This window comes from Cebus imitator, unplaced genomic scaffold (assembly GCF_001604975.1).
Source record: "Cebus imitator isolate Cc_AM_T3 unplaced genomic scaffold, Cebus_imitator-1.0 Scaffold463, whole genome shotgun sequence".
In the NCBI taxonomy this organism is placed as follows: domain Eukaryota; kingdom Metazoa; phylum Chordata; class Mammalia; order Primates; family Cebidae; genus Cebus; species Cebus imitator.
Window position 1 is genome coordinate 215,268 of NW_016107778.1, and position 14,112 is coordinate 229,379.

Here is a 14,112-nt window from a genome sequence, read left to right on the forward strand (position 1 = left end):
ATTCACAGCCCTGAGTAAGTTACTCCTCTGGCACACACACACACTTTGAGTCACCAAAGTTTACCATTACATACTCACATGCAACTTGCTCATTGATCGGAAACACAGTTATCTTTGGGCTACATCAGGCACTCTGGGTGCCATGTCATGGTCTGTGGAGCAAGAAAAGGGAGCTGACGTGAGGGAGCCAGGCAGCTTCTCTGGCCCCAGGCTCCAACAATTCCTCTCCCTCTAGACATGCACTGACCTCTTTTTCTATTTTCTGGGAGGAGGGGATAAGGAGGGTGATACAGTTTGGTCATTTGTCTCCTCCAAATCTCATGTTGAAATTTGATCCCCAGTGTTGGAGTTAGGACCCAATAGGAAGTGTATGAATCATGGAGGCAGATCCTTCATGAATGGCTTGGTGTCATCTTCATGGTAATTGAGTTATCTCTCTGTTAGTTCACGTGGAAACTAGTTGTTTAAAGGACCCTGGCACCTCTCTCTCTCTTCTTCCTCCCTCTCTCGTCATGTGACACATTTGCTCCCCCTTTGCCTTCTGCCATGATTGAAAGTTTCCTGAGGTCCTTACCAGAGGCAGATGCCAGTACCACGCTTCTTGTACACTCTGCAGAACCTTTTTTCTTTATAAATTACCGACCTTAGGTACTCCTTTATAGAAATGCAAAATGGACTAAGATAGTGGGCCTCTAGCCCAGTCCTAACCAGGGGAAATAAGAAAGGGAGAGAGGAAAAGGGAGAGGATAGGACAAGAGATCTTTGGTTCCTGGAGGAGAGGCGTGATAAGGCAGTTGGGTAGGTATCAACCAACTCAGGTTTTTGGTGAGCTGAGCCCCAGGAATATAGGTGGTCTTTGCCCAGGCATCCCGGCTTACAGAAACAGGTCTAAGACAACCACAGAGAACAGAGCATCCAGTGACTCTAGAGGCCAACTTGGAGCTTGCTGCTCATATACACTGGGGGTGCTGCAAGTGGATGAAGCGGGCAGGGAGAGGGGAATAAAGGAGAAATTAGCTGAGGGCTCTGAGTTCATCTTCATCACTGCCTTATTCTTGTCTACGAGGTGGAAGAAAGAGCAGGGGAATGAACCTGTGGCAAATCTGATCATGGAGGAAGGAAGGTCACATTCTTTTTGTCCTCCAGACTACCCACCAAGTTTCCAAACATGACGACACTTCTTGCGCAGACACAGCCTTTCTCCTGTGCAGATTAAGGCTATGTGTCTAGGGCCTTGTGTGCCTGAGCCCCAGCCCAGCCATGACAGCCTATTTCCATTGCACTCAACCTCCGTTCCCTAGGCAAATGGTTCAGAACATAGTACACTCAGATTCACAGCCCTGAGTAAGTTACTCCTCTGGCACACACACACACTTTGAGTCACCAAAGTTTACCATTACATACTCACATGCAACTTGCTCATTGTTCAGAAACACAGTACCTACCGCCCCCCAAGATGTATGTGTGCATGACGCACACACACAATCATAAAATATCCACAAGTACACATACCTGGACTGGACATACATACTCTCACACACTACATATGTGTATACTCAACTAAACCTGTACATATACATCTAGCCATGCTCAGAACATTCATATTTATCTCCTTTGGACATAAGCCTATCACACCGAAGTCTCCTTTGCAAACACACACAACTATGTTTCTTTTTTTTTTTTTTTTTTGGAGATGGAGTTTCGCTCTTGTTACCCAGGCTGGAGTGCAATGGCACGATCTCGGCTCACCGCAACCTCTGCCTCCTGGGTTCAGGCAATTCTCCTGCCTCAGCCTCCTGAGTAGCTGGGATTACAGGCACACGCCACCATGTCCAGCTAATTTTTTGAATTTTTTGTAGAGACGGGGTTTCACCATGTTGACCAGGATGGTCTCGAACTCTTGACCTTGTGATCCACCCGTCTCGGCCTCCCAAAGTGCTGGGATTACAGGCATGAGCCACTGCGCCCGGCCCCACAACTATGTTTCTTTACACACTCACATAATGATATACAGACACAGAGACACACAACCACACCCATTCATACAGATTCTCACCCCCTGTGCTTACCTATACACAACCAGTACCCCCTACATGCACTCAGCAGATTGGTTTGCAAGTACTAATGCTTTATACTGCTTTGCAAGTTCTCCTAGGTCTATGTGATATCCTTTCTTCTGGCTCCTTGTCTTTTTTTTTTTTTCTTTTTTTTTAAACTTTTCTATATGAAACTTTTCAAAACTATATAGAAGTAGTGAGAATAGTAAAAGTGATCACCCATGAACCCACCAACCAGCTTCAAAAATTATTTATACATGTTTAAGTTAAACAATTCAACAGACATTTCCCGTGTGCCAATTCTCAGCATGTGTATGATATTGGGACATAGAGGGGTGGCAGAGGGGAGTTGAAGACATAGTAGGTATTTAATAAATATTAGTTGAGTTGAAAATTTGCAGTCCCTTGGCCGGGCGTGGTGGCTCATGCCTGTAATCCCAGCACTTTGGGAGGCTGAGGTGGGCGGATCACGAGGTTAAGAGATCGAGACCATACTGGCCAACATGGTGAAACCCCATCCCCGTCTCTATTAAAAATACAAAAATTAGCTGGGTATGGTGGTGCATGCCTGTAGTCCCAGATATTTGGGAGGCTGAGGCAGGAAGATTGCTTAAACCCGGGAGGCAGAGGTTGCAGTGAGCCAAGACCGAGCCACAAGAGGCCTGGAGAAAGCGAGACTCCGTCTCAAAAAAAAAAAAAAAAAAGAAAAAAAAAAAGGAAAATTTCCAGTCCCTGGTCTGGCCTCTGAGGTTAAATAAATGATGACTAAGTCACTATCCCTGCTCTTGGTGTGGTCGAGGAAACAAATGTGAACACAAAATGCCCATAATTCATAGGGCTCAGTATTACAGTAGAACTGGGTTGGCAAATTATAAGCTGAGGGCCAAATCTAGCTGGGAAATGAAGTTTTCTTTTTATTTTTGTTTTCTTTTCTTTTCTTTTCTTTTTTTGGAGACAGAATCTCGCTCTGTCACCCAGGCTGGAGTGCAGGGCCACAGTCTTGGCTTACTGCAACCCCCACCTCCCGGGTTCAACCTCAGCCTCCCAAGTGGCTGGGATTACAGGCATGCACCACCATGTCTGGCTAATTTTTGTAGTTTTAATAAAGACAAGGTTTTGCCATGTTGGTCAGGCTGGTGTCGAACTCCTAGCCTCAAGTGATCTGTCCGCCTTGGCTACCCAAAGTGCTGGGATTACAGGTGTGAGCCACCTTGTCCAGCCTATTATGAGAAATAAAATTTTATTGGCACACAGCCACAGCCGTTCAACAATTCAATGTTGTCTGTGCTTGCAATGGCAGAGTTGAGCTGTTGTCATACAGACCATGTAACCCACAAAGATGAAAATATTTATTATCTGGCCTTTTACAGAAGATGTTTTTGATGACCCCTGCGTTAGAGGGCTGGGGAAAAGACTCTGGGAGTGAATTTGATTCTGCCTTGGAGGGAAAGTGGTAGTGGTGAGGGTCATGCAATGCCTCCCAGAGTGGCATGTGGACCTGGATCTCTGGGGCAGAGTGTGAGTCTTCATCTCTCCACTGTACCCATGCTCTGTATACTTGGTTCACTTACCTACAACCTCCACAGAACACATTTGCAGAGCCCCCATGCACCCCCAAATATACATGCAGTCATTCCCTTTTCACATTTTGCATCATCACAGGAGGACCTTGAGCCAAACAGGATGTCAAGGCCCAGGTTCCCATGCGTTACTTACCCAATGGGTAGAATACGTCTGACAGGACACTCATGCTGGCCAAAATCACCTACTCATTGGTCTCAAAGAATGCATTCAGAAGGGCTGGCAGCTGGACCTGATGGAAACTACTCTAGGCCATCAAGCACAGACACACGGAATGTTAGATCAGGAAGGCACCTCAGAGATCCTTGGATCCAAATGCATCCCTCTCCACTTACATGAAGCCCAGAGTGATTTGAACAAGGTCACACAACAAATTGGTAGCAAATTGGAACTGAGACCAGAACTTACGTGTCCTGACTCTTGAAACAAAGTGCTAGCCATCTATGAACAGTACCAAGCTTTTTAAATTTTTTTTGAGATGGAGTTTTGCTCTTGTTCCCCAGGCTGGAGTGCAATGGTGCGATCTTGACTCACTGCAACCTCTTCCTCCCAGGTTCAAGCAATTCTCCTGCCTCAGCCTCCTGAATAGCTGGGATTACAGGCATGTGCCACCACGCCTGGCTAATTTTGTATTTTTAGTAGAGACAGGGTTTCTCCATTTTGATGAGGCTGGTTTCGAACTCCCGACCTCAGGGGATCCGCCCACCTTAGCCTTCCAAAGTGCTGGCATTACAGGTGTGAGCCACCACACCCGGCGGAATAGTACAAACCTTTAACAGGTGGGAAAAATAAGTTCCAGGGAAATGAAGAGATTTTCCCAAGGTCATACTTCTTGTTAGGAACAGAATTGTGCTGAGAATCCAGGGTGGCTGAATCTCAGACCAGGGTTCTTTCAAGTGTTAAGCATCTAACTCAAGTGCCCAGAGGGAGGCCTAAGATCAGCCAGGACTTAACAGAAAGGCCAGGGGTCTTTCCACTAATCCACACTGCCTATCATGGAGCACACTAATGCTTTCCTAGCAAGGGGAGGAGGGTGATGAGAAAATCCACCCACCCTAGCTTCCCCATTCCTAGAGGATGGCCTTTGCTAATAGTGGGGGTCTGAGGTAGCGGTGCCAGAGCATTCCTCCCTTCTTCCCTTGGCTCAGACTCGTACCTCACATTTGGCCCTGTGCACCCAATATACCCAGGATGTGGAAGATGTTGTTGAAGCCATGCAGACTCACTAGCCTCACCATTATGCTACCATCAGAGATGCCTTTACACAGGCAGCTCAGAAACGAGTCTCAAAGCAACAACGTGGACACCAGAGAGCTTCAAAAAGCTGGAAGAGTCAGTCCCTGAGGTTGTTGGCCCCTGAAAGACTTTCCAGCTCATATTCTGCCAGCTGAGATGAGTCCTCCCCAAAGCAAGAGGCACTTCTGCCCTCAGTGCCCATTACCACCCGACTACTACCGTGATCTCAGAGGAGAAATGACCACTAGTACAACATGCCAGTGAACTAAAGGAACTAAAATAAAACTTGCACCTGCTAATCATAACCTGGGTCATCCCAAGTCTGCCCCTACCAGAGTGGGAACAGAGGCTTGGTGTCTGTTCTCTTCAAGAAGATAAAGGTTTCAGGAGGGCAAGAAAACTTCTATGGGATCTCCCAAGGAACCTTCTTGCCCTAAATACTACAGATTTCACATTCTCTGGTCTGAACCTCTCATTTTGCAGATGACCATACCAAGGTCAATGGCTGGTTAGAGTCGTATAATAATCCAGACACTAACCAAAGCCCTGCACAAAAGCAAGTTAGATTTAGGGGAAGATAAACATGTCTGTCCTAGGTCAGCTCCTGGCTTCTGTGGGGTGGAGGTAGTTCTTACCTTGGTGAAGAAGACCGTGGCTGCAATTCCGTGACTCTTATCCGCAGTCTGGTACATGATGATGGAATACAGAAGAATTCCTGGAATCTGGAGACAGCAGAACTCCACCATGGCTGTGAAACAGAGAATCTTGAGCCATAAGATCGTGGGGAGGGAATTTGGAGCCTGTTTTTTTTTTTTTTTTTTTTTTTTTTTTTTTTTTCTATAGAGAGGCTCAGGGTTCTCAGATTTGACCCCAAACTCGTAGACTGAGGCCCCTGCTGGCTCCCTCTCTGAGCCAAGCAGAACCCAAGAATGGCTGCTAATGGCTAGGGTTCTGCCTGTGACCCAATCTTTACTCTGTCTTCCAGTTTCAAGGAGTGAAAAGTTGAATGCTTTTGTTTCCCTAGGATAGACCCTGGGGACATCACATCCCTTTGTTTCTTCACATCTAAGATACAGGATTATCAGGTCCTCAGACTACCTCCATCTTGCCCATGGACACCAAGAGGAGAGAGAAAACAGCCAGGTTGTCTCTCGTTCAATTAATAGGAGTGGGAGGTGGCTTTCAGGATCCAGAGGAGAAATGAATAGGGGAGTATAGCAAAGAACTGACTCTTCAGCCAGCTCCCTTGAATCTTTCTCATGGATCCTGGGGTTACAGCCAGGATACAGAGGCTGACCATCAGGATTTCCTCTCTTTTTCCGCTCCTCCCTTTCTCCACTCCACTGAACAGTGCTCAATGACTCCCTGCATCTGGTAATTGAACGAGCTGCTACTCCCTATGTACTTCCTCAGAGCAGCGGGTGGTATTCCCAGGCCCTCTTGGTACCAGGTTACGTATGAAACAAATGCCATGGCTGAAGGTTATGGGGCTAACAAAGTTTGTCCAGGCTTCTTGAAGCTTCAGAAAAGTGAATTCCTCCGAGGCCTGTCTTGCAGAGGATACTGTACCACTTCCATGGAAATGCTGCAGCCACGTCCTCACCTGGGTAGATTCGGCCAAAGTGCTCCTTCTGCCCCTGCTCTCCTTTAGTGCTGCCCATTCTCCCCCAAATCTCCAGGGCTCAGATAAGGTGCCTGGGGATTGTCTCTGAGGGCATTTCCCCCATGGGCCACCGACAGAGGACAAATGCGGGGAAAATCATAGTATTTCGGAAGCCAGAGACCTGGGCTTAAAAGGCCTGATTCATAGTTTTGATACTCACTGTGGCCTTGGAGGCCCTCTTCCTTCTTGAGACTTAATTTCCTCATCCAACAAGTAGAGATGAAAGTACCTAATTCACTGATGGGCATTAAGAATATGAACATGGCCAGGCACGGTAGCTCACACCAGTAATTCCAGTACTTTGGAAGCCTGAGATGAGCAGATCACCTGAGGTCAGGAGTTCAAGACCTGCCTGGCCAACATGATGAAACTCTGTCTCTTCTAAAAATACAAAAAAATTAGCCGGACATGGTGGCACATGTCTGTAATCCTAACTACCAGGAGGCTGAGGCAGGAGAATCACTTGAACCTGGGTGGCAGAGGTTGTAGTGAGCTGAGATCGTGCCACTGCACCCCAGCCTGGGCAACAGAGTGAGACTCCATCTCAAAGAAAAAAAAAGAATATAAACATGAACAGGTTTTGTTGGTTAAAATGCCCACTATTCACAGGAAGGGTTGTAGTGAACAATATCCTCTTGATCCTTCCTTAGTCAAGCCCTGGTCCTTGATTTCTCCTAGGTCAAGACTCAAATCCCAGCCTTCAAGCCTACAACATGAGCCAACCTCTGACAGATGGATTAGATACTTCAGCTCAGAGTGAATGTATTGGGGAAGGGAGTGTACACGCAAGGGAGGAATGTCCTTCCTGAAGACTAGGAAGATGGACATGAATCTTACTATTTTCTCAACTATTTTATTTATATTATTTTTTAAAAATAGAGATAAGGTCTCACTGTGTTGCCCAGGCTGGTCTCAACTACTGAACTCAAGAAATCCTCCCATCTTGGCCTTCCAAAGTGCTGGGATTACAGGCATGAGCCACTGTGCCCATTCCTATTTTCTCAAGTATTTATCAGAGAAATTCTTTTCTGTGCCTAGTTGAAATTGGAATTATGCTGTGGTTAATTCCAGTCCATGTCCCCTGAATATGTGTTCCAAGGAGATGGAACATAGATATGTCCTATCAACCATGTAGCATTTCTTTGAGTGATTAAAGATGAATCCTAAAGAGGCCAGCTTCAATGCCACCTCTGCCAGGATTCTTCACTCAGCCTTCTGTTCCTTGTTTTGTTTTGTTTAATTTTCCCCCAGGAGACGTGAACCTCAGCTTAGATTAGGAAAAATCTATGAAAAAGCTAGGTGTTTGTTTTGTTTCCCGCAAGAGAAATTCCTTTCTTTTTTTGAGATGGAGTTTTGCTCTTGTCACCCAGGCTGGAGTACAGAGGCACTGCAACCTCCGCCTCCTGGGTTCAAGTGATTCTCCAGCCTCAGCCTCCCGAGTAGTTGGGATTTCAGATGCCTGCCATCAGACCCAGCTAATTTTCATATTTTTAGTAGAGATGCAGTTTCTCCATGTTGCCTAGGCTGGTCTCAAACTCCTGACCTCAGGTGATCCTCCTGCCTCGGCCTTCCAAAGTGCTGGGATTACAGGCGTGAGCCACCACACCAGGTAAGAAATTATTTTAGAAAAGCTTCTAGTGTAGCCTGAAATTGATGGAATTCTATGCTTATTGTCAGAAGCAACTTTTTAAAATTGATAGTTAATGACAATGTATTGTATATTCCAGAAGCAACTCTTTGAAAGTGGCTAGTTCTAAAGAGAATTAAGGAGGGACAATTAATTTTCTACAAGGTCTAGCTAAGGAAGTTAAAAAGTTAATTAAGGCAGCAGTCTCACTCAAAGATAAGGTTTCAGAGAGAAGCTGAAAGAATCCACAGTCTTAGGTGCTGATAGTTAAGAATTCGCAAGGAAGTTGCTGGGGGCTTGGCACCTTCCACGAAACTTTCTCATGCAGTCCCCACAAATTACTGATGTTAATGAAAGCGTCATTTTTTTTGTATATTCCTGGCCGGGCACGGTGGCTCACGCCTGTAATCCCAGCACTTTGGGAAGCCGAGGCGGGGGAATCACTAGGTCAAGAGATCGAAATCATCCTGGTGAACTTGGTGAAACCCCGTCTCTATTAAAAATACAAAAATTAGCTGGGCATGGTGGCACAGCCTGTAGTCCCAGCTACTGGGGAGGCTGAGGCAGGAGAATTGCTTGAACCCAGGAGGCGGAGGTTGCAGTGAGCCGAGATCGTGCCATTGCACTCCAGTCTGGGCAACAACAGCAAAACTCCGTCTCAAAAAAAAAAAAAAAAAAAAAAAAAAAAAAAAATTTAAAAATAACTTTTACCTACTGCCAAAAAAAAAAAAAGAGGGAGAGAGAGTACAGTAATGTCTAAGTCTTTCAGTTATTGTTTTTACCACTTTCACTGGGAGGGGGAAAGGACGGAAGTCAAAGTATGTGTGTGTCCCTTAGTAAAACCCCAACAGGAGATTTTTTTTTCCCTAGTGACAACCAGTTTAATTTAGCAGGGCCTGGAGGCTGAATACTATACGAAGTATTCTATATGCCGGGCGCGGTGGCTCACGCCTATAATCCCAGCACTTTGGGAGGCCGAGGCGGGTGGATCATGAGGTCAAGAGATCGAGACCATCCTGGTCAACAAGGTGAAACCTCGTCTCTACTAAAAATACAAAAATTAGCTGGGCATGATGGTGCTTGCCTGTAGTCCCAGCTACTTGGGAGGCTGAGGCAGGAGAATTGCTTGAACCCAGGAGGCGGAGGTTGCAGTGAGCCGAGATCGTGCCATTGCACTCCAGTCTGGAGACAAAGTGAGACTCCATCTCAAAAAAAAAAAACCAAACAAAAATGGTTGCCGGGCGCTGTGGCTAATGCCTGTAATCCCAACACTTTTGGAGGCTGAGGTAGGTGGATCACAAGGTCAGGAGTTCGAGACCAGCATGACCAATTTAGTGAAACCCTGTCTCTGCTAAAAATACAAAAATTAGCTGGGTGTGGTGGCACGTGCCTGTAGTCCCAGCTACTTGAGAGGCTGAGGCAGAAGAATTGCTTAAACCGGGAAGCGGAGGTTGCACTCCAGCCTGGGAGACAGAGTGAGACTCCATCAAACTGGCTTTTGATCCACTAGCCTATTTAGTTCGCCACTGCGCTCCAGCCTGGGCAACAGAGCGAGACTCCATCTCAAAAAAAAAAAGAAAAATATGTATTCTCAAGGGCCATTAAGTCCTATTTCTCTGGACCCTCACCCATGGTGGCACAAAGGCAGAGAAGTGCTGTTAGGCTCCTTGTGCTACATGAATTCATCCTTTATAGTGAGGAAGTTTCTGAGGGGGATATCTGATCTTGGTGACCCCAAACACATCAAAGATGATACCTAGCATCTCAACAGCTGTGTGAGTGCAGAAGACCAAGCAGATTATCAAGCAAAGTCGTCATAAAGCCCCTTAGTTGAGACAAGATGCAATGTTCCATAAAAGCCTGAGACAGGAACATTGGTTGTGTACGAGGAAGCAGGAGTAGCTGACTTCACAAGATCATGCCCAAGACACATAATTAGCAGATTCTGAGGGTTGAAATGAAAAAGAAAATGTTAAGGGCAGCCAGAGAGAAAGGCCAAGTCACCTACAAAAGGAAGCCCATTAGAGTAACAGCAGACCTCTCAGCTGAAATTCTACAAGCCAAAAGACATGGTGGGGGGGGCAATATTCAACATTCTTAAAGAAAAGAAATCACAACCCAGAATTTCATATCCGCCAAACTAAGCTTCATAAGTGAAGGAGAAGTAAGATCCTTTTCAAACGAGTAAATGCTGAGGGAATTCGTTACGAGAGCTCGTGAAGGAAGCACTAAGTATGGAAAGGAAAAACCACTACCAGCCACTACAAAAACACATGGAAGTATGCAGATCGGTGACACTATTAAGCAACCACATAAACAAGTGTGCAAAATAACGAGCTAAAATGATGACAGGATCAAATCCACATATAACAAAAATAACCTCAAATTGAAATAGGCTAAATGACCTAATTAAAAGACAGAGAGTGGCAAACTGGATAAAGAACCAAGACCCATTTTTTTCGAGAGACCCATCTCACATGCAATGACAAACATATGCTCAAAATAAAGGGATGGAGAAAAATCTACCAAGCAAATGGAAAACAGAAAAAAGCAGGGGTTGCAATTCTAGTTTCTGATAAAACAGACTTTAAACCAACAAAGATTTTTAAAAAGACAAAGAGGGGCATTATATAATGGTAAAGGGTTCAATTCAATAAGACTTAACTATCCTAAATATAATATGTACCCAACACAGGAGTACCTTGATTCATAAAGCAATTTCTTAGAGACCTTAAAAGAGACTCAGACACTGACACAGTAATGTTGGGAGACTTCAACACCCCACTGACAATATTAGACAGATTCAACACCCCACTGACAATATTAGACAGATCATTGAGACAGAAAATTAACAAAGATATACAGGATCTGAACTGAGCACTGGATCAAATGGATCTGATACATATTACAGAACTCTCCACCCAAAGCAGCAAAATAAACATTCTTCTCATCACCACACAGCACATGCTCTAAAATCAATCACATAAGGCTGGGTGTAGTGGCTAACGCCTGTAATCCCAGCATTTTGGGAGGCCAAGGTGGGCAGATCACCTGAGGTCAGAAGTTCGAGACCAGCCTGGCCAACATGATGAAACCCCATCTCTACTAAAAATACAAAAATTAGCCGGGCATGGTGGTGCACACCTTTAGTCTCAGCTACTCAGGAGGCTGAGGCAGGAGAATCACTTAAACCAGGGAGGCAGGGGTTGCAATGAGCCAAGATTGTGCCATTGCACTCTAGCCTGGGCAACAAGAGCAAAACTCCATCTCAAAAAAAAATCTAATCACATAATAGGGAGTGAAACACTCCTCAGCAGATGGAAAATAACTGAAATTTAACAGTCTCTCAGGCCACAGCACAACTAAATGAAAAACCAAAGCTGAGTTTTTGGGACCCTAGAATTGGGCCTGAGAGGATTTCTTCTTCTTCTTCTTCCTTTTTTTTTTAGAAATATAGATGGGGTTTCACTATGTTAGTCAGGCTGGTCTTGAACTCCTGACCTCGTGATCCACCCGCCTCGGCCTCCCAAAGTGCTGGGATTACAGGCGTGAGCCACCGCGCCCAGCCAGGATTTCTTTAGAGAAATCAAGGTGAGTGTTTGGGGAAGAGGTCAACACGTGTGCATATAACTACACTAATAAGGTAGGCTTTACCTCCACTGGGATTGATATTTGGGTAGTATGAATGGACAGAGCTGTATAGGTTGCTAAAATATTTTAAAACTTCTATACTGATTTGTATCACTCTTCACTCACACTACCACCACCTTGATTCCTTCATGAGAACTCCTCCCCCTCAGACCTCCCCATATAATTCAACAACTAAATGGTTAATGACTGGCATAGCAGGGGCCTCCAGGACACTGCTCTAACACTAGGGCCACCAAAGTTAGTAGGTTGTCAGAGTCCCTTCCAGGTGTTAAATATTTACAATATCACCTCTAATTATCTCTACATACCCTGGGGAGAAACCAAGGTGCAGAGAGGCCAAGTTCACACAGCTAGTTCTATGGCTGATTGTGTCCCCTGAAAATTCGCATGTTGAAGCTCGGACCCCCAGTACCTCAGAATGTGACTGTATTTGGAGACTGAGCCTTTAAAGAAGTGATTAAGTTAAAATGAGGCTGTTAGGGTGAGCCCTAATCCAATCTGACTGGTGTCCTTTTAAGAAGAGAATATTGACCAAGAAGCAGCTTCTCCGCTCCTTCTGGAATCTCCATCTGCTCCAGCCCGCCTGCCTCCACACATACCTCCACCATGTCCATCAGGGCGACCCAGAAGTCCTACAAGGTGTCCACCTCTGGCCCCTGGGCCTTCAGCAGCCACTCCTACACGAGTGGGCCCAGTGCCCACATCAGCTCCTCGAACTTCTCTAGAGTGGTCTGCAGTAGCTTCCGGGGTGGCCTGGACAGAGGTTATGGTGGGGCCAGAGGCATGGGAGGCATCACCGCTGTCATGATCAACCAGAGCCTGCTGAGCCCCCTTAACCTGGAGGTGGACCACAACATCCAGGCCGTGTGCACCCAGGAGAAGGAGCAGATCAAGACCCTCAACAACAAGTTTGCCTCCTTTGTGGACAAGATATGGATCCTGGAGCGGCAGAACAAGATGCTGGAGACCAAGTGGAGCCTCCTGCAGCAGCAGAAGACAGCTCGGAGCAACATGGACAACATGTTTGACATCAACAACCTTAGTCGGCAGCTGGAAATACTGGGCCAGGAGAAGCTGAAGCTGGAGGCAGAGCTTGGCAACATGCAAGGGCTGGTGGAGGACTTCAGGAACAAGTATGAGGATGAGATCAACAAGTGTACAGAGATGGAGAATGAATTTGTCCTCATCAAGAAGGATGTGGATGAAGCTTACATGAACAAAATAGAGCTGGAGCCTCTCCTGGAAGGGCTGACTGATGAGATCAACTTCCTCTGGCAGCTGTATGAAGAGGAGACCCTGAAGCTGCAGTCTTATATCTCGGACACGTCTGTGGTGCTGTCCATGGACAACAGCCACTTCCTGGACATGGACAGCATCATCACTGAGGTCAAGGCGAAGTATGAGGAGCTTGCCAACCACAGCTGGGCTGAGGCTGAGAGCATGTACCAGATCAAATATGAGGAGCTACAGATGCTTGCTGGGAAGCACGGAATGACCTGCAGCAAAGACTGAGATCTCTGAGATGAACCAGAACATCATCTGGCTCCAGGATTACGTTGAGAGCCTCAAAGGCCAGAGGGCTTCCCTGGAGGCCTCCATCACAGATGCCTAGCAGCGTAGGGAGCTGGCCCTTAAGTATGCCAACGCCAAGCTGTCGAGCTGGAGGCTGCCCTGCAGCAGGCCAAGCAGGACATGGAGCAGCAGTTGTGTGAGTACCAGGAGCTGATGAACGTCAAGCTGGCCCTGAACATCGAGATTGCCACCTACACGAAGCTGCTGGAGGGTGAGGAGAGCTGGCTGGAGTCTGAGATGTAGAACATGAGTATCCACACAGAGAACACCAGCAGCTATACAGGTGGTCTGAGCTCGGCCTATGGGGGCCTCACAAGCCCCAGCCTCAGCTACGGCTTGGGCTCCAGCTTTGGCTTTGGCATGGGCTCCAGCTCCTTCAGCCACACCAGCTCCACCAGGCCATGGTTGTAAAGAAGATCGAGACCCGCAATGGGAAGCTGGTGTCCAAGTCCTCTGACATCCTGCCCAAGTGAACAGCTGTGGCAGCCCCTTCCAGCCTGCCCTTCCTGTGGCTGCCCCAGAGCCCAGGAGGGAGGCTGCTGTGCACGGTAGCACAGGGAACAGGAGACCCACCCGAGGCTCAGCCCTAGCCCTCAGCTTACCCATGGGGGAGTTTACTGCCTGGGGACCCCTCTTGCCCATGGCTCCATCTACCAAACAATTCAACTGATTTTTGTGTGTGTGTCCAAAATAAAACCTCAGCTAGCTCTGGAAAAAAAAAAAAA

The 14,112-nt window shown here is 46.6% G+C and overlaps 1 pseudogene; it reads left to right on the top strand.

Moving 5' to 3' along the window:
• Positions 1 to 12,421: 12,421 nt before the first annotated feature.
• Positions 12,422 to 13,951, top strand: LOC119468640 (annotated as a pseudogene).
• The last annotated feature ends 161 nt before the right edge of the window (positions 13,952 to 14,112 follow it).